Genomic DNA, 23,422 nt, shown 5'->3' with positions numbered 1-23,422 from the left:
CAGTACTAAATTGTTTACCTTCAAATATATTTAATGTATTTAGAAACAAAACATGTAAATGACAGGTTCATCTTTAACATTTTAACACTTTAACATAGCCTCATGTTATATTGCAATAAGCCACATGTACAGTATGCACTTCAAGAGCATTGTGACATTCGTTTTCTTAAAAACACGCCATGGAATACTTACACTTGTTTAAGTTTGTCACAATTGAACAAAATAATTCTTTATTACATTTTCTTTGATTTTTTTAAAAGAATTGTTTACTTTCAAAACTGTTCGAAAACCACGCTTGTTAAAACAAATTCTCAGCAACATAATGAATCAGGCCCTGCATTGTCTCTAAGGGTTACTTGTAAAGTGGTGCCATGTACTAGTGGCTTAGAATATGGCCAGTGACAAAAGGGCCCTAGGTTCTATCCCTCACATGGCATAGAGATATGGGCCCCAGGGGTAAAGAACAAGACGAGGGAAGAAAATAATTTCTAACTCTGTGTACATACCGTATTTGGGACAACAGTATTGCAGCACGGCTTATTTGCCAGTCCCCCCTGCACCCACCCACCTGCTTTTACACAACTGTGACAAATGGCTTTTACTAAAGCAACCTCCTTCACATATTGAACTCTCCCTGTTCATCTCTCCCAGTGCTGCATCCCATTAGAGAACCTGCACTGCGCTAGGGCTAGGCCACACACTGTATAATAATTCATCATCCTATTTTGCTTCTGATTAAGTACGTCAGAAAATGTAAGTTCAATATTAGCTTTCCATTTGGTTATTATACCCAATGAGGTTAAAGCGGTACAGAAAATGGATGGATGGATTTAGTTATGAGTATTTCTTTTTAACAAAAGAAAAACATAAAGAGGAGTGGATCAATGCCTCCCACATGCATTACACAAAAGAATGTTGAAAAATAGTGAATCAGTATTATCAGTTAGTCTAGACGTTAGTCTGCTGTTGTACACTCTCTTTGCATTGCAGCTGCTTGGTTTAAGTTTTGCTTTTGCATGAGCAAAACATACAGTGCCCTTAAAGGAATCCCTTGGGGTTGAGACAAGCATGTCCTATGTGAGAAACGATTTCTAAACAGAATATTAAAATCACAGTATAGTAATCAGGAACCCAGCTCTACCCCAGATAGCGAAAAACTTAGTAAATGATGCCCCTGCCCCCAAATGTTTATAGTAGCCTATATTAATAGTTGAAATCCGACGTCAAGCTCCCGGCCCGCGGGCCACTTCCAGTCTGCAAAGCATTCCTTCCGGCCTGTGGGATCAATTTGAACGCACAACGGCATCAGCCAAACGTGCACGTAATTCCACTAGCAGCAGTGACACTTTTCTGCGCCTTTGAACACCCCACTGGGGATCGATTTTAAGCAGCCACTGTGTCTTGCATTGGGAGACGAGAACGCTGACCGCTGAACTAAAAGCCTAAGCCGCCGGCTCAATGGCCAGTACTCTCTTTAAGGATTGGATTGTGATGTTTCCTAACCTGCAGAGCCTAGCATGCTCCCGTTACACAGGCACCAGTTTCAAAGGAGCCACATAGCTACTTATGCACAGCCAGTGTATTATATGTACTCATGACTGCTAATTTTGGAAGCTGTGTTGTCTGTAATGGACATGCTCCCGCCTGATGACCCCCCCCCCCCCCCACACTGGGACAATGGACGGGGCACTAGCAACACCCAGAGGTGGCGGAAATACGCTACAAATCCGGATTAACTAATCACAATCTTTTAATTTTAATGTGATATAATATTTTAAGAACTTTACATGAATGCCACTAGTGACTGTATTTCTGTAAAATTTGAATGTCTGATGTCAAATATGTCAACTGAACCGGACGAAATGTTTCACCCCACACAACACAAATGCCACATTGCAAATATTAGTGTTCACATAAAATCACATACACTTGAAACATTCGTTACAGGGATTAAAGAGGATGGGCGGGTGACAATGCAAAGCGGGACAATGGTTTTGTTATCTTAAATCCAATAATTAATATTTTATTCCACTGGGTTTAAAGCACAAAATAATACTAAAATGGAAAAGTTACATTCAGAGGTGGTCCACCTTCCGTTTTGGTCACGGAAACTCCGACTGCAATGGACAATCAAAACTGCATTACCCCCTTACCCACCCTTGAGGACTTGCACGCTGCCAGAACTAAGACGAGAGTGTGTAAAATCCTCTCGGACCCTCCACATCCCGGTCACCAGCTCTTCCAGCTCCTTCCCTCAGGTAGGCGCTACCGATCAATGCAAGCTAAAACGAGCAGACATTCCAACAGCTTCTTCCCTCTTGCGATCAACTTCTTAAACACCTAACCTACAATTCCATTACAACATGCTGGCAAATTTTTGACTTGCCTGGGAACCTTTTGTGCTCCCTTTTTTTTCCTTCCTCCTTTCTGCCACATCCACCTGTTCCCCGTGCGGACCGGGCCGGCCGAACACCCGGCAGGTCAACCCGCCTGGCTCAATCGTGTTCAACACACGTAAATCCAACATTGCAGTCTGCTAAAAGTACAGATTAGTGCATATTTGCGTTTAAACTAACGAGAACAGGAACCCCAGCTGTATGCATTGTCATCCCATGCTCACTCCCTACCTCATGTCACGAGTCAGTTTCCTTTGCCAATTTTTGTCTGTCCTTTGTTTGTTTTTGTTTTTTTCTCTGTATTGATCTACGTTACGGTCGTGTTTATTCAAAGTTTTGACAAAGTTAAAATATTCCTCGTGGTTGTTACAGTGCAAAACTGACTGCAAAAAGTGTTTTCAACGTCAAAAATCACACATTTATAAGATTTGGACACAATGGAAAACTATATGGAAGTGATTTAATATTATTATTCTTAATTTCTGTGAAGTTTGAAGTAAATCTGACGATGTGCTTGCTCTCAGTGTGACCCGGAAAATGAGATGGGTCGGGCGTACGCTGCGATTGTTTGCTGTTTAAAGCAACCTAGATTAATTAGTTCGGTGGCAACCGTTGTAGTTCCGAACTCAAAATCACTAGATGATCACAATTTCAGCAAGTGCTGCCGATCATTTGCTAAATTACTTTGGATATTGACTATTTTTGGTGTTGTAGGCAAAGTATTTTGGTGAAAATATCAATGACTGTCTCAAACAGCAGCTGCTACCGACATCCCCATTAGCTTGTGCCATAGCAGTTTGCTAATCTTCCTGGGGTCCACATATAATCAACAGTACAAATAATAGATTAGCACAGCACATAGTACATCAATACAGTAGTTACACATGATTCATTGATACAGTAGTTACTCAAAATGCATGCTACAGTTGAACAAGTAAGCAACATTAACACAAAAGAGGCCAATTAATATTTTGATAAGATATGAAATCAAATACTGTTAACACCCAAAAAATATTTTGATCCGCAAGTAACACCTCTCAGATGAAAAGAGTATCAAGTGGATAAAATAAAACCAAAGAGCAAGCAAGTCAAACTCGCAGCCTGTGGGCCACATCCGGCCTGCCACATCATTTTATGTTGCCGGCGAAAGCGAATAATTTGCATCATTCTTCCTACTATCCGTACCAAATTTTCGCATCATAATATGTTATACATAATAACATTGAGATGTTGCAAGCATTTTTTTATTGTTTGTGACCAAACCCTTTTTACAGTAACTTTGAACAATAGTTTGAACAAACTATTATCCTTGACTTCTTATCTGAAAAGTAGCTATCCATCATTTTGATTAGGCGATGAAACATTTACTGTGTCTGTTTTCATGGTCATAACGGCCCTCTCAGTGTACAAACTGTACGAACAATGTGATGTGACAAAAATGAGTTTGACACCCCTGGTTTAAATAGTAAATATACCTTTAACTAGGATCCCAAAACACTAAAATAATTTAAAACTCATCTTAAAGCATTAACCTTAAAAATATCAAGCTTAAAGCAATAATGAAACTTCCGTTATTTGTTAGCTTGCACATTGTATTATTCCTAGATCAGACTACAGGATTTGAGCCCCAATATATATGCCACACAACGCAGCGTTTGTTTCCAATTTTGAGTCTAAAAGCAAGACAGGCTCTCACAAAAGGAGGGTAGCTGGGGTGATTTCTTAGGACTATTCCATTAATACTACATTTGGGCATTCACATCAGCAAGCATAGGCCGACAACACATGCACATTGGTCAATGCATCTCTGTCGATGAACACGCTGTGTGCATGAATAGTTAAAATGCCAGCCATGTGAAAGCAAGAAGAAACAGCTCCTGTGGTTGTTGCAATGTTTAGGATGTTTTGAGGTATCTGACTCTCTTTGTATTTCTTTAAAGATGGGGATACATGCAGAGCTCCTCACACAAGCGCAAGATGAAGGAATGAAGGAATCCAGTGTTTGTTATTCTTCTTCAGTGTCGGTATTATGTGGGGGGCATGTGCGGGCCATGCCCCCATAAATGACTTCCTGTGCCCCCCAAAATGAGTTGTGCTGTGCCACAGGTACCTGAATGTATTTTTTTCGTTCAAATCTTTATATACAATTTACTCAGTCTAAATTGTTTTACTTCAGCCACTAACAGTGAGCTAAAGATAAAAGAGAATCAAAACAAAGTAAAAATAAGAAAAACTGTGTTGATCATTTGCATATAGTACGTCACTTCCTGTTCAAGGACATATCACGCGTGTCTTCAGTGATCTAACTGCTTTCAAACTTCAAACTATTCCACAGCAGTAGCCTATGACAGAATTCATTCTCCACTTGGAGAAACATGTTTTTAGACAACAGGCGCACAATACTCCATAAAATAAAAGGCCCACGTTGGTTCAGCTTTTGTTTGAGGGATGTGATATGACCCAAAAGCGAGTGGAAGTAGAAGACTGTTCCCAGACCATCACATATAGCAAAATGCATTTTTTGAGTGTTACAACGTGGCCTCGGACGGCGACCGAATGCACACCCAAGACGTGCACTGGCGCCGCCACTGTTGTTGTTGCAGTTGTTCTTTGCTCTGTGCATGCGTGGTCGGCGTGCTTATTTGCTTTCAGTCACGCAGTCACAAAAAATGGGTTGCACACGACTGACCGAACAGGGTCGTCAGATGGAGCAAAGCTGCGGACACGTGGTTGCGGAAAGTACGACTAGATCCACAGTTGTAGACATTGGTCCATAGTTGTAGACATACTATGTATGTGTGTGTGTATATATATATATATATATATATAGTATACAAAAATACGCCACTGGGTCCTAACCATTCATTTGATGCTTTTGATTCTGAAGCCTATAATAAATGCTATGCCCACAATTTTCCTTCAGCAAAAGTCCAAATTCCCATGGGAAACGAGTGAAAAGCCCTCCCGCAAACAGCAGAAAACTCTGCATACTGTCGTGCTTGGTTAGAAACAATGTGCTTCCTTGAATACAAGCCCAATGGTGCTGGAAAGCCACCCGTTCGGTCAGTCTGTCAAAAAATCTGTAAGGTTACAGTGTAGTGTAAATTAGAGCCATGAACATAACCAGTGCAGTATAAGGTATTATATTTGTAGCTGCCCCTGGGAGTAATGATGTTGTTTGTCTGTTGCTGCAACAGTGGTTTTATTTTGTTTATTTTTGTTGTTGAGATTTTTATTTCATAAAAAGAGTAAAATTTCTACCGAAACAAATCCATCCATCCATTTTCTGAGCCACTTCTCCTCACTAGGGTCACGGGCATACTGGAGCCTATCCCAGCTATCATTGGGCAGGAGGCGGGGTACACCCTGAATTGGTTGCCAGTCAATTGCAGGGCACATACAAACAAACAACCATTCGCACTCACAGTCACACCTACGGGCAATTTAGAGTTGTCATTTAACCTACCATGCATGTTTTTGGGATGTGGGAAGAAACCGTAGTGCCCGGAGAAAACCCACGCAAGCACAGGGAGAACATGCAAACTCCACACAGGTGGGGCCAGGGATTGAACCCCTGTCCTCAGAATTGTGAGGCATACGCTCTAACCAGTCGGTCACCGTGCCCCGAAACAAATCATCAATCAATTTGTTGAAGGAAATAATATAGCAAGGAAGAAGCAAGTAACATCGATTGATATACTGCAGCAGCTTTCACAGATCCTACAGCATTCTTTACAAAACATATGTCAAGTACAGAAGGTAGGGGTGTGTGGTATAAACGGTATAATCGGTATAAGGGATACATTTGGACGACGTTCCAGATTTGTGCTTAACCAACCAATCGTGATGAAAGCTTATTGATGACGTCATCTGTCTCAGTATAAAAATGGCTCATGCACGTCTGGTTATGGAGCTCCCACGCAGTGCCGTTTTTTAATTTCTTTATTTTTTTATTTTTTTTTTACACCTGTGCCGCAGAGCCCGCAACTGTGCCACTGTGTACTTTGAAAAGGAGTGTACTGGTGAAAGAGGGGGGAATGAGGAAAGGTTCTGAGGGGATAAAAGCCTTCCGTATATGACTGGTTCGCACTGGAGGACGAGGCACATTTGTTGGCTGTGAATGTGTACATGTTGCGGGGAGGAAGGTCGGAGTAGCGCGGAAGTTGTGAGGAGAAGAAAAAAAAATACGTCAGTTCGCCCTGGTGTACTCCCTAATCCTCGCCTGAGCGCCTCCATGGCGGGTAACAAGCAACAGTTAGTAAATTATTGTTCTCACTAAAGGAGGACAAAGAAGTAATTCACGTAAAAAAATAAAGACGCGTCATCACCGAGTTTTCATGGCAATTTATCACAGTATACAAGTTCGTTGCCAGCTAATGGAAAGCAAATATATGCAGCAAAGCTTTTTGAACACATGTATCCCCAATTTTTGTCCAGGTTATAGCATCCAGACTGTTGTTGTGTAAGATTTTATTGTTTAAGTTTTGTACATACATAACAATATATTCCAACCATTGATCTTCCAAAAAGCTTATCCTCATTAGGGTCACGGTTGTGCAGGCGCTTATCTCAGCTGACTGTGGGTGAGAGGCGGGGTATACCCTGAACTACAGGTAGTTGCCTGCCAATTGCTTGTCACATACCAAAAACAACCATTCGCCCTCACATTCACACCTACAGACAATTTAGAGTCTTCAATTAGCCTACCACGGTGGACGACTGGTTAAAGTGTCAGCCTCACAGTTCTGAGGAGCGGGGTTCAATCCCTGGCCCCGCCTGTGTGGAGTTTGCATGTTCTGGTGGGTTTTTCCAGGAACTCCTCCCACATCCCAAAAACATGCATTAATTGGAGACTCTAAATTGCCCGTAGGTGTGAATGTGAGTGCGAATGGTTGTTTGTTTGTATGTGCCCTGCGATTGGCTGGCAACCAGTTCAGGGTGTACCCCGCCTCCTGCCCATTGATAGCTGGGATAGGCTCCAGCACGCCCGTGACCCTAGTGAGGAGAAGTGGCTCAGAAAATGGATGGATGGATGGAATTAGCCTACCATACATGTTTTTGGAATGTGGGAGGAAAATGGAGTACCCGGAGAAAATCCACACAGGCACAGGGAGAACATGTAAACTCCACACAGGGGTGGACGAATTTGAACCCGGCACCTCAGAACTGTGAGGCAGATGTGCCGCCACAATAAATTCTTCATGAATTGAATCTAAATGCAACTTGCTTTTATGTAAAATATACTGTATATTATATTTACATATGGAGTGTAGTCAAGACTGTTTTTGTCTTTGCTATTTGCACCTAATGTGAACAATTTTAAAGATTCAAGATGTTTGTCATGCACAATAAAAACACATCAATGAACTGTGAGGTAGATGTGCTAACCAGTCAGCCACCATGCCGCCCTCAAATATATTATTATTATAAAAATTAAAAATAAGAACAACTTGATATCTAACAACAAAATATATTGCAAAACAAAATCATGAAGTTATTTGTCTTACCATATAAAAAGTGTCGAAAGTAAACGTGGTCGTTGTCAGTAGGTTCCAGTTGTTAAGTTTCACACTAAAATTTCGGCTATTTAGACCTCCACAGAGTGACACTCTAACATGGACTTAGTAAAAAAGTGTCAACTTTATCCATCAATCCATCCATCCATTTTCTGAGCCGCTTATCCTCACAAGGGTCGCGGGAGTGCTGGAGCCTATCCCAGCTATCTTCGGGCAGGAGGCGGGGTACACCCTGAACTGGTTGCCAGCCAATCGCAGGGCACATAGAAACAAACAACCATCCGCACTCACATTCCCCCCGTACAGGCAATTTAGAGTCTTCAATTAACCTACCATGCATGTTTTTGGGATGTGGGAGGAAACCGGAGTACCCAGAGAAAACCCACACAGGCACGGGGAGAACATGCAAACTCCACACAGACGAGGTTGGGGATTGAACCCAGGTCCTCAGAACTGTGAGGCAGACGCTCTAACCAGTCGTTCACCGTGCCTGTGTCAACTTCATTTAAAAAAAAAAAAACAACCTTGGTTTTGTCATATGAGTGCACAATGCCCCTCTGACAGCTACTTCTGTTTGACCCAGTTTTGTATCGCTTTGTCCATATTTGGCTAAGACCGCCCCCTTCCCTCTGATGGTTGTCTCCATGTAGAAGACCCACTTGTGAGTACACACGTGTTTATTATGCTGACAGTTCTGGCTCGGGAGCGGAGAGGTAGGTAGAGATCTTCGCCAGTGACGTAGGTAAGCTTGAGAAATTCAAATGACCTGATCTCAGGCCTCTCGGCAGAAAAAGTCTGGGACTCAGGAATACGTGGATGATTTTAATTCATACATGTTACATACATGTTTACCGAGGTACCACAGAGACAATATATCATCCCAAATACTAGAAAAAGTTGGTTTGGTAAAATATGGAACCTTTAATTGCTGAGATTCAAAGCATCTTCTTCTCTGCGATAAAACCTCTGGATCAATCTTATCAAATACTTTGGAACCAGAGGTAGATACGAATGACAAAGAAACAGCTGTAGTGAGTGTGAGTGGCATCATGTGGTAATATAGAATGAAAGGCCCACCAGAGGCAATTGGATGAATGTTGATCGACGTACAGACAAGGTACAGTCGATACATATACTTTCTGTAAGGCACTCATCGCAATTAAAACAAGGCCAAGGAAAAGAGTACATCATTTCTGAGGTGAGCATGTGAGGACTGTACCAAGTACAGGCTGCTAAGTTATATACATTTTAAGTTTATCTATTGTGGAATAATATTCCTGTCTGTTTTAATTCATATTTATGTTTAAAAAAACATTTACTTTTAGTGTGTTCAATAAATGTTTATCCCCACGACCTAAAGTGTGCTTTGAGTTTTGGCCCATGGTGAAATTGAGTTTGACACCCCTGCGTCTAAATTATTCATTAGTTACATTAGATTTGAAAGTGCAAATAAAACCAGTTGCCTACCAGGAGCAGTGGCATGTATGTATACAAAAATATGTAGCTTTGGGTTCAGTACAGGCAGCTGATCTTCCTTAGCTCTAAAATTGCCAACATGCTCTTGTTTGTCTCTTGTCCTCCAGTTATCAAGGAGAATCCATGTAATAAATTGTGCTATCAAAAGAGTTGCCATGCTTTCATCTCCACTGAAATGGGCCCCTGGGCTGACAGGTGAAGAAGGGTTAACGATAACACAGGGTGATGTCTGTGATCATTGGCAGAAATGATGCATAATGGTGGAGGATAGAGCAGTAGACTGAACGCAAGAGGAAGGGTTTACATAAGAGTAGGGGATGTTTTGTAAGGTGCCGATGTGGGATGGGGCAGTGAAGTCGACCCGCAAATTTAGAGGCTTCCGAGGTAGTATCAGTGGTGTAACAGGGTAATATAAGGTAAAGTTTACCACCAAAGACTCAATACCCACACCCCGTGGTGCACCCTGAACTGGTTGCCAGCCAATCGCAGGGCGCATATAAACAAACAACTATTTGCACTCATATTCACACCTCCCGTTCCTAATTAACGTCAACCAAAGTCAAGAATACACTGGAGAAGGTTGACGTACAGTATTGTCATATCATGTGTCGGAGATACAGCAAGCATGTCGAGGGATGTATGTGTTCATCACAGGGTTAAAATACACTAATTAAATTTTCATCCTTGTTTCTGTTCCAGGGGACCAATACATTTCATGTTAACAAAATGTGCTGAGCAAGACCAGAGACTAAGGTGTCCTGCATGAGCAACAAAACAGTAAACACATTTCAATACATTCACTCCTTAAAGATCCAGCAGGTAATGTAAGATTCTCAACACAAATCAGATAATAAGGCTGACCCTTTTAATAAGACATTCCATTTATTTGTGGTTTTGTACTTTGCTATGATACAGAAGTGGGTTGAATTGAGAAGGTAAATCAATAAATTCCCTTTTAAGTTTATGACTGATTGTGAACAAATAAGGTAAGCAAACCTGAGAAAATAACGCCAATACGTCACCATTTTTCTCATTAAATATATTTCCAAAGGCTCTATTGACATGAACATTTCACCAGATGTTGGGAACAACCTAACTAATCTATACATAGAAAGAAAGTATAACAAATATGATGAGAAATTAAGTGGTGTGTAATAATGTGAAATGACTCAGGGAAAAGGTATTGAACACGGCAACTGGTATTTATTTAATATTTTTAACAAAAGCCTTTGTGCGGCACTTTGGACGACTGGTTAGAGCGGCTGCCTCACAGGTCTGAGTACCTGGGTTGAATCCCCGGCCCCGCCTGTGTGGAGTTTGCATGTTCTCCCCGTGCCTGCGTGGGTTTTCTCCGGGCACTCTGGTTTGCTCCCACATCCCAAAACCATGCATGGTAGGTTAATTGACAACTCAAAATTGCCCGTAGCTGTGCACGTGAGTTTGAATGGTTGTTTGTTTGTATGTGCCCTGCGATTGGCTGGCAACCAGTTCAGGGTTGCCCGATGATAGCTGGGATAGGCTCCAGCACGCCCTGTCATGTGTGTGTGTTCCGGGTTTTGTCTTCCCCCCTGTTTCACACACACCTGCTCCTGTGAGCATCTTCACCACCTGTGCCTCGTTCACCCTAATTACCTATTGTATTTAACCACGTGTCTCATTCCCTCTCGTTGCCAGTTCGTTGTACCTTGTCGTCGCGTTCCAGCATTCCTTGTTTCCACGTCACAGACTCACAGTAAGACTTGACCCTGTTCCGATTATCGACCTTGCCTCTTTTCCTCATGTTTTTGGATACTGTTGCCTTTCTTGGATTGCCTGCCTGTGTACCGACCTATGCCCGTCAATTAAACCTCTCTTTTTGGAAACTGTCCATTTGTTTTGGAGTCGTGCATTTTTGGGTCCTATCCTGTGTTCCGTTCATGACAGAAAGAACTGGCCATAACATGGACCCAGCAGACTCAGACCCGGTGCGCAAAGCCCTTCAAGCGCAGGGTCAACGCCTCTCGAAGCAGGATGAGCAGATTGCTGCCCTCCACCTTCATCTAGAGGGACTGTCAAGGCATCAGGACAATATGATGAGACAGGTGGCCTCGCAGTTTGAACTTCTTATGAAAATTATTCAAGAGAAGGAATCAGTTGGCACCACACCCAATACCGCCACGGTATTTCCATGTGAAGCAGTCACCATGCAGCCACCTGCCACCTCCGCTGCTGTCTGCCCACAGCTCTCTCGACCAGAGAGGTTCTCTGGAAATTCTGGGAACATTAAGCCGTTCATCACGCAGTGCGAACTCCACTTTGAGCTGCAGGCAGCTGCCTTCCCCACCGAGCGGGCAAAAATCGCTTTCGTCATTTCCCACCTGACTGGTCGTGCAGAGGCGTGTGCTACTGCTGAATGGAGCCGCAATTCCGCCGCATGTCATTCATGGGCTTTTTTCGCAAAGACTATGGAGCAAATTTTTCAATTTTCCACTCCAGATCATGAGGCAGCTCGGTCCCTTGTCACCTTACAACAAGGCAAGCGCAGGGTGTCCGATTACGCGATTGAGTTTCGCATTCTAGCAGCTGAGAGTCATTGGAATAATCGAGCACTACTCGATGCCTTTTTTCAAGGACTATCCACCGCCGTCAAGGATCATTTAGACCTGCCGACTGACTTGGACACTCTCATCGCTCTCGCCGTTAAAATCGACAAGAGGCTTTTGGATCGCGAGCTGGATGGAGATCGGCGGAGGGCTGCGTCACCGTGCACTTGGAGGACGAGCCTCGGTGACCAGCCAAACCAAGGCAGATGCCCTGGTTCCGGTCTCAACCCACTGGCTAGCGTCCCCACGGATGAACCCATGCAACTGGGCAGGTTCCGTCTCTTCCCTGAGGAATGTCAACGCCGGCTGAGGGAAGGGCGGTGCTTCTACTGCGGTCAGTTGGGTCATTCCGTGAGCAACTGTCACATCAAAGTTGCCGGTGCCGGTAGCAAGGGCACGGGAGAGGTGAGTCTGAATTTCATTAAGGAAGACCCTACATGGGTTCTTCCTAGAGTGACACTATGCTCTCCTGATCAAGAAATTCATACACCTGTATTAATTGACTCTGGTTCTGACGCAAACTTGCTCAACTCCATCCTCGTTAGACGTATGGACCTTAGAACCTTTGAAATAAAACGCCACCGCAACACCTATGCTGCAGACGGCAGTTTTATGGGCAAGATCACTCACTCACATTGACATTTCCTGATTCTCACGCATTAGTTTTCATGTTTTTGACGCCATGAATCATGACCTTATCTTAGGGAACCCATGGTTGAAATTACATAACCCCCACATTGACTGGTCCTCTGGGCAGGTTATATCATGGGGCAGCAATTGCGCCCGGAACTGTTTCAAGCCGCCATGTGATGTTCAGGGCTATGTTTCTAAGGACACTCCACAGACCCCATTTGGGGATCCTGATTTATCTCAAGTGCCCACCTGTTACCAGTGTATTAAAGATGTTTTTTCCAAGTCCAAGGCCAAATCCCTTCCACCCCACAGACCTTATGACTGTGCTGTTGACTTGCTGCCTGGAACCACACCCCCACGAGGGAGGTTGTTCTCTCTTTCAGGGCCGGAACACAAGGCCATGAAGGAGTACGTGGAAGAATCACTGGCAGCCGGGATCATTCGCCCATCTTCATCCCCTGCGGGAGCAGGATTTTTCTTTGTGGACAAGAAAGACAAGACCCTGCGACCCTGTATCGATTACCGGGGTCTCAACGAGATCACGGTAAAAAACCGGTACCCTCTTCCTCTCATCTCCACCGCCCTTTGAGTTCCTGGAGGGAGCCAAGATTTTCACCAAACTGGACTTAAGAAATGCATATCATCTAGTCAGGATAAGGGAGGCGGATGAATGGAAAACAGCATTCAACACACCAACGGGACATTATGAATATTTGGTAATGCCTTTTGGGCTTACTAACGCTCCAGCTGTTTTCCAAAACCTCGTCAATGATGTCCTGCGTGACATGTTGAATGTTTATGTTTTTGTTTATTTGGATGACATTTTGATCTTCTCCCCGGATGAGGAGACTCACATTATTCATGTCCGCTCTGTTTTGCAGCAGTTACTGCAGAATCAACTATGTCAAGGCTGAGAAATGTGAGTTCCACAAGGCGTCCGTTTCTTTTCTGGGTTTCGTCCTGGCTCAAGGTGAAGTCAAAATGGACCCTTGCAAAGTCGATGCAGTTATTAATTGGCCTACTCCCATGTCACGCAAAGATGTACAAAGGTTCTTAGGGTTCGCAAACTTCTACAGAAAATTCATCAGAAATTTCAGTTCTATAGCCTCTCCTTTGCATGATCTAACCTCGCCACACAAACCTTTTGTATGGAACCCGCTTTGTCAGGCAGCTTTTCAAAAACTTAAGTCGAGCTTTACCTCCACTCCCATCCTTACTTTGCCAGATCTCAAACAGCAGTTTGTGGTAGAAGTCGATGCGTCTGATGCCGGAATAGGAGCAGTGCTCTCCCAGAAATCTCTCAAGGATGATAAATTACATCCTTGTGCTTTTCTCTCCAAAAAACTGACCCCAGCTGAGAAAAATTATGACATTGGTGACCGTGAACTGCTGGCAGTCAAGGTGGCTTTGATGGAGTGGAGGCACTGGCTAGAGGGCACAGACTCCGTTTTTAGTATGGACAGATCACAAGAACCTTGAGTATATTAAAACTGCTAAAAGATTAAATGCGAGGCAGGCTAGATGGCCTCTGTTCTTCACTAGATTTAATTTCACGTTATCCTACCGACCTGGTTCTAAAAATGGTAAGCCAGATGCTTTGTCACGCATTTTCTCCGAAGAGAATTCTTTGTCCGACCCTAAGACTATTTTCCCCAAGTCATGTTTCATTTCCGATTTTGTTTGGGACATTGAAACTGCGGTTAAAAGGGCTCTGAAAAACACTACTAGCCCTGAAGATTGCCCTGAAAACAGGCTTTATGTGGTTCCGACCTTAAGGGGAAGAGTCATCCACTGGGCTCACACGAACCGAACTGTATGTCACCCAGGCATTGCCAAGACGCAATCAGTGGTCGAACAGCGCTTTTGGTGGCCTAATGTTAGGAGGGATGTTATCGATTACGTCAATGCTTGCCAGGTATGTGCTGCTAACAAGCCTTCTCATCAACGTCCATCTGGGGAGTTGCGACCCCTGCCAATACCACAACGTCCTTGGTCAGACATTTCCGTAGACTTTGTGACAGGATTACCGGCGTCTAAAGGCAATACCACCATTCTTAGTTGTTGACAGGTTCTCTAAGATGGCACACTTCATTGCACTTCCAAAACTCCCCTCAGCTAAAGACACTGCCGAGCTGATGATTAATCAGGGTTTCAAGTTCCATGGTTTCCCCAAGAATGTGGTGTCGGATAGGGGTCCCCAATTCATTTCACAATTTTGGAAGGAGTTTTGCAATCTCATAGGTGCTACCGTCAGTCTGTCATCTGGGTTTCATCCTGAAACCAACGGTCAAACCGAGAGGCTGAACCAGGACCTGGAGACTGGGCTCCGATGTCTCGCTTCACAGGAGCTGCGATCCTGGTCTCAGAAACTGGTTTGGGTTGAATTCTCCCACAATTCCCTCCCCTCTGCATCCACTGGTCTATCGCCTTTTCACGTTGTGCATGGTTACCAACCATCTCTGTTTCCTGCCATAGCCCCAGAGTCCACAGTTCCAGCGACATTAACCTTGGTGAGACGCTGCAGGAGGACCTGGGAGCGAGCCCGCCAGATGCTGCTGCGCCAGGGACGGTCCTACAAAGCCGCTGCTGACCGTCGGAGGACACCGGCCCCGAACTACAAAGTGGGTCAGCGAGTTTGGCTCTCGACCAAACATATTCCACTCCGGGTGGAGTCCAAGAAGCTCGCTCCCAGGTTTGTTGGGCCCTTCCCCATCACAAAGATCATCAACCCTGTCACCGTGAAGCTGAGGCTCCCAAGGTCGATGCGGGTCCACCCTGCTTTTCACGTCAGCCTACTCAAGCCAGCCCGGGAGTCCCCTCTGGTCCCGCCTTCCAGGCCCCCTCCTCCCCCCCGGGTTGTGGATGGGGGCCCTGTCTTCTCTGTGAAGCGGCTGTTGTCGTCTCGTCGGAGGGGGAGGGGGTTTCAATATCTGGTGGACTGGGAGGGCTATGGGCCTGAGGAACGTTCATGAGTACCGTCTGCGTTTATCATGGATGATTCGCTCATTCGGGACTTCCACGTTGCGCACCCAGAGGCCCCAGGGCCGTCTGGGGCCGGCCGTTAAGGAGGGGGTACTGTCGTGTGTGTGTTCCGGGTTTTGTCTTCCCCCCTGTTTCACACACACCTGCTCCTGTGAGCATCTTCACCACCTGTGCCTCGTTCACCCTAATTACCTATTGTATTTAGGGTGTTTTTAGGGTGAGGTGCAGTGCCATTTCTCCTCCAAACGTGTGCATTATGGCATCCGAAGAGTTCAAATTTGGTCTCATCCGACCAGACCATATTCTCCCAGTATTTAACTGGCTTATCCAAATGTTGTTCAGCAAACTTTAAACGATCTTTGACATGCTTTTTTTCAGCAATGGGGTCTTGCATGGTGAGCGCCCATACAGGCCATTGCGGCGGAATACATTACTCACTGTTTTCCTTGTGACAACAGTCCAAATTCCAGGTCTTTTTTAAGCTCTCCACAGGTGGTCCTTGGCTCTTGGACAACTCTTCTGATTATTCTTGGCACTTTTCTGTCAGAAATATTGCAAGGAGCACCTGATCGAGTCAAATTTATGGTTGTATGATTGGCTTTCCACTACCTTATTATGGCCCCAACCGTGCTCACTGGAACGTTCACCAATGCCATCTGTATATTTTGCAACATTTAGTTTGCGATGGTCTTGAGACAGCTCTCTGCTCTTACCCATTATGGGCTTGACTCACACCTTGGCAATGAGACCTTTTTGTAGGCTATCAATTAGGGCTGAGCAGCTGTGGGTCAATGGTTAAGATCATCGCCTGCCACCGGGGGGGGGGACCTAGGTTCAAGACCCAGACCTGACCATCTGCCAACATCCCCCGGACTCATGGCTGTGGTGTCCTTGACCAAGACACTGATACCCCGGGCGCTTTAGCTGTCCCCTGCTCCAGTGTGTTCCACTAACAAGTGTGTGTGTTCACTGTGATGGGTAAAATGCAGAGAACAAATTTCATGTGCATGTTCATGACAATAAAGGTGATTCTTCTTCTTCTGAACCAGCTGATATTCATTTGCACTGACAAGGGGCTGCATTGCTGTTTGATTATTGATAGATTTTAGGTGTTGTCTTGACTTTCCATGCCTAAAAATTGTGATGTGTTAAATATTTATTTCAGCCGCTGTACATGCACAGCATACAGCACTGCAGTGACGTGCAGTGAGGTTCATGATTGGTGAGGCACTGACTACGTCACAGTCAGGTGAGTGACATCTGGAGCAACACTCAACTCGACATTGGCACATGTTGGTTGTGGCACCGTACATACCAGACTCCACTGTGCACTTTTATTGGCTTTTCTGGTTGATAAGAAAGACTAAATGTCACACACTTTCATTAAATATATTAGACAGTCTGTTAAACGTCAGTAAGTGTCGTACATCTGTGATAAAATGTATATTATTGGCGATGTAATGTGGAAACACCAATGTCTCTTGTGTGAAGCCACGGACGAATCACAGCCTGCCTGAATGGATGTGTGCGTGGTCTCTTGAAGCATTATGAGAGCGATGACTCAACGTGACACGTAACTGAGCTTCCTATGCATTTGAACAGGAAATATGAAAATTCTGCTATTTTAATGATTAAATCATTGAAATTATTGGATTGAAAAAGAAAATCAATGTAAAGCACAGACCATAGAACTAAAATGGAACAATTTAGTGTAATCATAAGTTTGTTTTTACTATTCACATGCAGTGGAAAGGAAAGACCACCAGGGGGCAGTGCGGCTCTGCCTCACTTGCCTACCCTGACCGCATGTCACTGCAGTGGTCAAAGGTGTCAAACTCATTTTAGTTGAGTTGAGCCACTTTCAGAGGCCACATTCCTCCCAATTTGATATCAAGTGGGCTGGATCAGTATATTTGTGGCCTCATAGGCTATAAATAATGACAATTTCAAACGTTTTCTATTTATTGGTGCACATGAATTACATTTGCAAAATATTGACATTTACTGAATATTATTTTGTTGCAAATCTTGTTGAAATCGCCTGCGTGGCGTATGCATGTTCTTCCCGTGCCTGCGTGGTTTTTTTCCAGGTACTAGTTTCCTCCCACATCCCAAAAACATGCGTGGTAGATTGATTGAAGACTCTAAATTGCCCGTAGGTGTGAATGTGAATGTTTGCTTGTTTATATGTGCCCTGCGATTGGCTGCCGACCAGTTCAGGGTGTACTCCGCCTCTTGCCCAGAGTCGCTGGGATAGGCTCCAGCACGCCCGCGACGCTAGTGAGGATAAGCAGTAAGGAAAATGAATGAAAAAAATGAACAACATCCATTTTCAGTTTAATATTAATATTTAGTTCAATGAAACGTCTTCTTTTCCTTTCGGCTTGTCCCGTTAGGGGTCGCCACAGCGCGTCATCCTTTTCCATGAGAGCCTATCTCCTGCATCCTCCTCTCGAACACCAACTGCCATCATGTCTTCCCTCACGACATCCATCAACCTTCTCTTTGGTCTTCCTCTAGCTCTCTTGCCTGGCAGCTCCATCCTCATCATCCTTCTACCAATATACTCACTCTCTCTCCTCTGGACGTGTCCAAACCATTGAAGTCTGCTCTCTCTAACTTTGTCTCCAAAACATCGAACCTTGGCTGTCCCTCTGATGAGCTCATTTCTAATTTTATCCAACCTGGTCACTCCGAGAGCGAACCTCAACATCTTCATTTCCGCCACCTCCAGCTCTGCTTCCTGTTTTCTCTTCAGTGCCACTGTCTCTAATCCATACATCATGGCTGGCCTCACCACTGTTTTATAAACTTTGCCCTTCATCCTAGCAGAGACTCTTCTGTCACATAACACACCTGACACCTTCCTCCACCCGTTCCAACCTGCTTGGACCCGTTTCTTCACTTCCTGACCACACTCACCATTGCTCTGGACGGTTGACCCCAAGTATTTAAAGTCCTCTACCCTTGCCATCTCTTCTCCCTGTAGCCTCATTCTTCCCCCACCACCCCTCTCATTCATGCACATATATTCTGTTTTACTTCGGCTAATCTTCATTCCTCTTCTTTCCAGTGCATGCCTCCATCTTTCTAACTGTTCCTCCAGCTGCTCCCTGCTTTCACTGCAGATCACAATGTCATCTGCAAACATCATGGTCCACGGGGATTCCAGTCTAACCTCATCTGTCAGCCTATCCATCACCACTGCAAAAAGGAAGGGGCTCAGGGCTGATCCCTGATGCAGTCCCACGTCCACCTTAAATTCTTCTGTCACACCGACAGCACACCTCACCGCTGTTCTGCTGCCCTCGTACATGTCCTGTATTATTCTAACATACTTCTCTGCCACTCCAGACTTCCGCATGCAGTACCACAGTTCCTCTCTGGGTACTCTGTCATAGGCTTTCTCTAGATCTACAAAGACACAATGTAGCTCCTTCTGACCTTCTCTGTACTTTTCCATCAACATCCTCAAGGCAAATAATGCATCTGTGGTACTCTTTCTAGGCATGAAACCATACTGTTGCTCGCAAATACTCACTTCTGTCCTGAGTCTAGCCTCCACTACTCTTTCCCATAACTTCATTGTGTGGCTCATCAACTTTATTCCTCTATAGTTGCCACAGCTCTGCACATCACCTTTGTTCTTAAAAATGGGCACCAGTACACTTTTCCTCCATTCCTCAGGCATCTTCTCACGCACTAGAATTCTATTGAACAAGCTGGTCAAAAACTCCACAGCCACCTCTCCTAGATGCTTCCATACCTCCACAGGAATGTCATCAGGACCAACTGCCTTTCCATTTTTCATTCTCTTTAATGCCTTTCTAACTTCCCCCTTACTAATCATTGCCACTTCCTGGTCCACCACACTTGCCTCTTCTACTCTCCCTTCTCTATCATTTTCCTCATTCATCAACTCCTCGAAGTATTCTTTCCATCTACCTAGCACACTGCTGGCACCAGTCAACATATTTCCATCTCTATCCTTAATCACCCTAACCTGCTGCACATCCTTCCCATCTCTATCCCTCTGTCTAGCCAGCCTGTATAGATCCTTTTCTCCTTCTTTAGTGTCCAACCTGCCATACATGTCATCATATGTTTAGTTTAGTTCAATGAAACATTTAGCCTATAACAGAAAATTCAAGGAGCTATATATCTCTATTCCAAACACAAATTAGTACCAGATTGGACAGACCAACGTGACAGCAGAATTGAGGTTGTTATCAATTTTAGCATTTGACATCAATGCATTGTTCAGCTAATAGAAGAAATAATCATCGGCAGCACAAGACTAACTTCTGGCAACATGGCTAAAAATGGTTTATACCTGTCTGTGTAAACAAATTCGAACAGATGTATACTATCTTGTCTTAATTTCTTCGCCAGTCTGCTGTTTACCTAATGTTAGCTAATATCTTCATTCATCTTACGTACCGCTTATCCTCACTAGGGTCGGTCGGTCTTCGGGCGAGAAGTGGGGTACACACTGAACTGGTCGCCAGCCAATCGCAGTGTGAGGTAGCAATGTGCAGTCAAGTTGTGATGATTGGGAATCTTTTTGCGTGCCCTGATCGATAAATTCATTTCATTTTGTTGTGCTGCACTACAGACGTAGTTCCAACAAGACTGCAAGTAGGGGGCCCCATTAGAGAGGTCTCTGACGATTGTGTCTTTGAAATAACTGTTTAAAGAGTTGTGTCGTTGATAGGGTTGTCACCTTTCAGAAATTAAAATAAGGGACGCCACCACGGCATCTTAGGGGCATGGCAGTGGCGTGCAAAGCTCCGCTGATGCCCGGAGCATACAAGAGAAGTGTATACCACATCATTTGTCAACAGGGGGTAGGGGGTGGCGGGGTGCCATTGATACACAGCCTCCATTAATGCCCCCCGTAAAGACGATTGTCTAGGGGACTTTTATGGGGGCCTGAATAGGAGAATCAATTCTAAAAAGATTCCATAGTGACAGTCCGACCGCTCATTTTGGGCTCTACCTGTATGTGTCTATGCTGGTTCTCCTGCAACCTTTGGTGTCCCGTATTGAACATTTCATGGCCAAATAAGGAACGATTCCGTATCTTACAGGACGGGTGGCAACCCTAGTCGTTGATTTGGGCAAAAATCAGCCGTCTGTCGGAGGTGGGGCCCACCAGCCACTGCCTCTATATTTATCTAGCCTTACTGTACCCAATTTGAACCAAGCTATGTCCTTAAAACCAAGGTACGCACCAAACTGATTTTTGGCACATCGTTAGTACTGTTGCACCCCTAGCATTTAATATTTATGTTGTTGTTTTGTACGAAATGTTCGCGAACGAAACAACACGATATCAGGATTCCTACTTAAAACACGGGTTTATCGCTACAGTTAACTCTCACGCACCAAGTCCACTCTGATACAGATACAGTCGTAGGTTGCTGCGCGACACAGGCAGAACTACTTTCACGGAGTTAAAAGTCTACTCTCATTGAGCAACTCCGACCCCCACTCCTGCATCGTGCCCACAGTGGATGCACCACGAACGGCGAAGGAGGAAGCAGAAACGAGGCAAGCGTATATATATATATATATATATATATATATATATATTGAAATTTTTTTATATGTATATATACACCACCACAGCCGGTCCATGAGAAAAATGCCATCTCCTAACTCCGCGATGCAAAGAAGGTTGGGGAATTCTGGTGTTCAGGACAGGCAGTTGTTTAGAGATGTGTTGATGAACTGGAGAGGCTGTGTGAAGAAAAAGAGCAAACTGTCTGCCATGTATTAAAACCATCCATCCATCCATTTTCATTACCGCTTATCCTCACTAGGGTCGCGGGCTGCTGGAGCCTATCCCAGCTATCTTCGGGCGGGAGGCAGGGTACACCCTGAACTGGTCGCCAGCCAATCGCAGGAACAAAAAACCAGTCGCACTCACATTCACCCCTATGGGCAATTTAGAGTCCTCAATCAACCTACCATGCATGTTTTTGTGATGTGGGAGGAACCGGAGTACCTGGAGAAAACCCACGCAGGCACGGGGACAACATGCAAACTCCACACAGGCGGGGCCAGGATTTGAACCCCGGTCCTCAGAACTGTGAGGCATATGTGCTAACCAGCCGTCCACCGTGCCGGCTGTATTAAAACCAAACTACTCAAATTTACTCCAACAGTGTACTAAAAAAAGGAAGACATTGAATCAAAGAACCACATAATGTATCACGCATAACGAATGAAGCAACAATCTGAAATTAAAAATGGATACATTTCCTGTGGAGAAAATGAATCCATTCCGAGATCTCAAGTCTACTTTTGGAAGAGGTGTATGTGATTTATTCAAATGAGGCTCCTTTCAGTTCATGCCTGAGCCACTCTACTTTGGAAGTCTACATACTTAACAATCATGCCCTGTTTTCTGTGTGGCTTGAGAGATTTTGAGAGACTCCTAAAATACATCCCTTGTGTCAGACAGTTCTCTTGTAGTGTGATTTTCGAGACAAGTTTATGAGTACTGTTTTTCATCGCAGCTTCACAGCCCTCCTTCAGAGATCTTGGTGAAAAGTGTTGATGGCGATTCCCTGGAGAAACTAAGACATTGACCTTCTTCTCATGCTGTTTTCTTCTATGATACATTGTCAGAGATTTTCACAATGTCAAGATACAATCCTAAAACTAGAACTATGGTTACATTTTTTGTATTTATAATTAACTTGAATATACAATTAGCTTTCCAGTCTCTTGCATCACTGGTGAATTGAAATCAACACGGGAATTGTGCAGAGAGAACATTTGAAGAGTTCAGATGCAAAAGCCGTGAAGCGTCATTTAGACAAAAACAGAGACACGCCTACTGGGCAGCCGTGGCCCAATGGTTAAGATAGTCGCAAAAGTTATTTTTAGTTTCTATTATATTTTTTTGTTATATGTTCATATGTTCAATAAAAATCAATCAATACAAACAGTCCAAGACAGATGATGTCATGAAACTCATCAGTGTAGTGATGTGTTAGTCGCGAACGATCCCGTCATGAACGCTCCTGTCGTCACATCAAAGAGTGACGTGTGTTTGTTTGTGCTCGCTCATCGATGAATAACTTCACACAATGTGTGGACTATGCACCGTATTTGAACCTGGGTCCTCAGAACTGTGAGGCAGATGTGCTAACCAGCCATTCACCGTGCCGCCTCATTAGTAAGTCATTTTACAAATGAATTTCAAAATAAAAAAATTTTAAGCAAAAATCTTGAGGGCCCAACCCTGAAGAAGCGGCTCTCGCAGATTCTATGTCGAAGAGTTCAGCAATGTTGGTCGTGGGTTGAAACGATCTTGGTGACAGCAGCAATGAAGATGAACTGACTCTGTGCAATCAGTATGACTTTTCTATCCCTTTGAAGGGATAGGATTAAGTGTTCATTTGGGTCAATTTAAATTAAAGTTAAGGGTTAGTTCAAGAGATTGTAGTTTTCATACAATCACTCGTTATTAATGTTGATTCACAAAGCATAATACTTCCAATTCAGTGTAGTTTTATATTTACGTGAACATTTTTGACTTTTTTAACTAAATTATTTTCTTGGACTTATCTGGTTTTGTGATTAAATGACATTAAATGAAAAAACTCTTTGAAAGACCTTTTCAATCTCAAGTGCTTACTATATCGTAGATTAATTTAGAAAACCCTTACATAAAAAAATATTAGTTTATATACCCAATTACTTACTTCACAAAAACACGAGCTCTCTGCTTTTGTGTTTGAGTTTTTAATTTACAAAACTAATAAGTTTCATTGAGGTTAAACTAATTGTGTGCTGGAAACATACTTTCCTTTTTTTCTTACTT

The 23,422-nt window shown here is 43.9% G+C and overlaps 1 protein-coding gene and 1 long non-coding RNA gene across 2 annotated transcripts in view; one reads left to right on the top strand and one right to left on the bottom strand.

The window, feature by feature from the left end:
* alk (ALK receptor tyrosine kinase) overlaps positions 1–23,422 on the bottom strand; it is a 446,825-nt gene that overhangs the window by 179,283 nt on the left and 244,120 nt on the right. The gene's annotated exons all lie outside the window — the stretch shown is intronic.
* Positions 11,090–22,161, top strand: LOC133488050 (uncharacterized). The gene is made up of 3 exons (XR_009791541.1): positions 11,090–11,120; positions 16,751–16,834; positions 22,110–22,161. It is a non-coding gene; the product is annotated as an uncharacterized LOC133488050 (long non-coding RNA).

Source organism: Phyllopteryx taeniolatus, chromosome 13 (assembly GCF_024500385.1).
Source record: "Phyllopteryx taeniolatus isolate TA_2022b chromosome 13, UOR_Ptae_1.2, whole genome shotgun sequence".
NCBI lineage: Eukaryota > Metazoa > Chordata > Actinopteri > Syngnathiformes > Syngnathidae > Phyllopteryx > Phyllopteryx taeniolatus.
The sequence above is the reverse complement of the archived record's forward strand: the minus strand, read 5'-3'. Positions and strand labels throughout refer to the sequence as shown.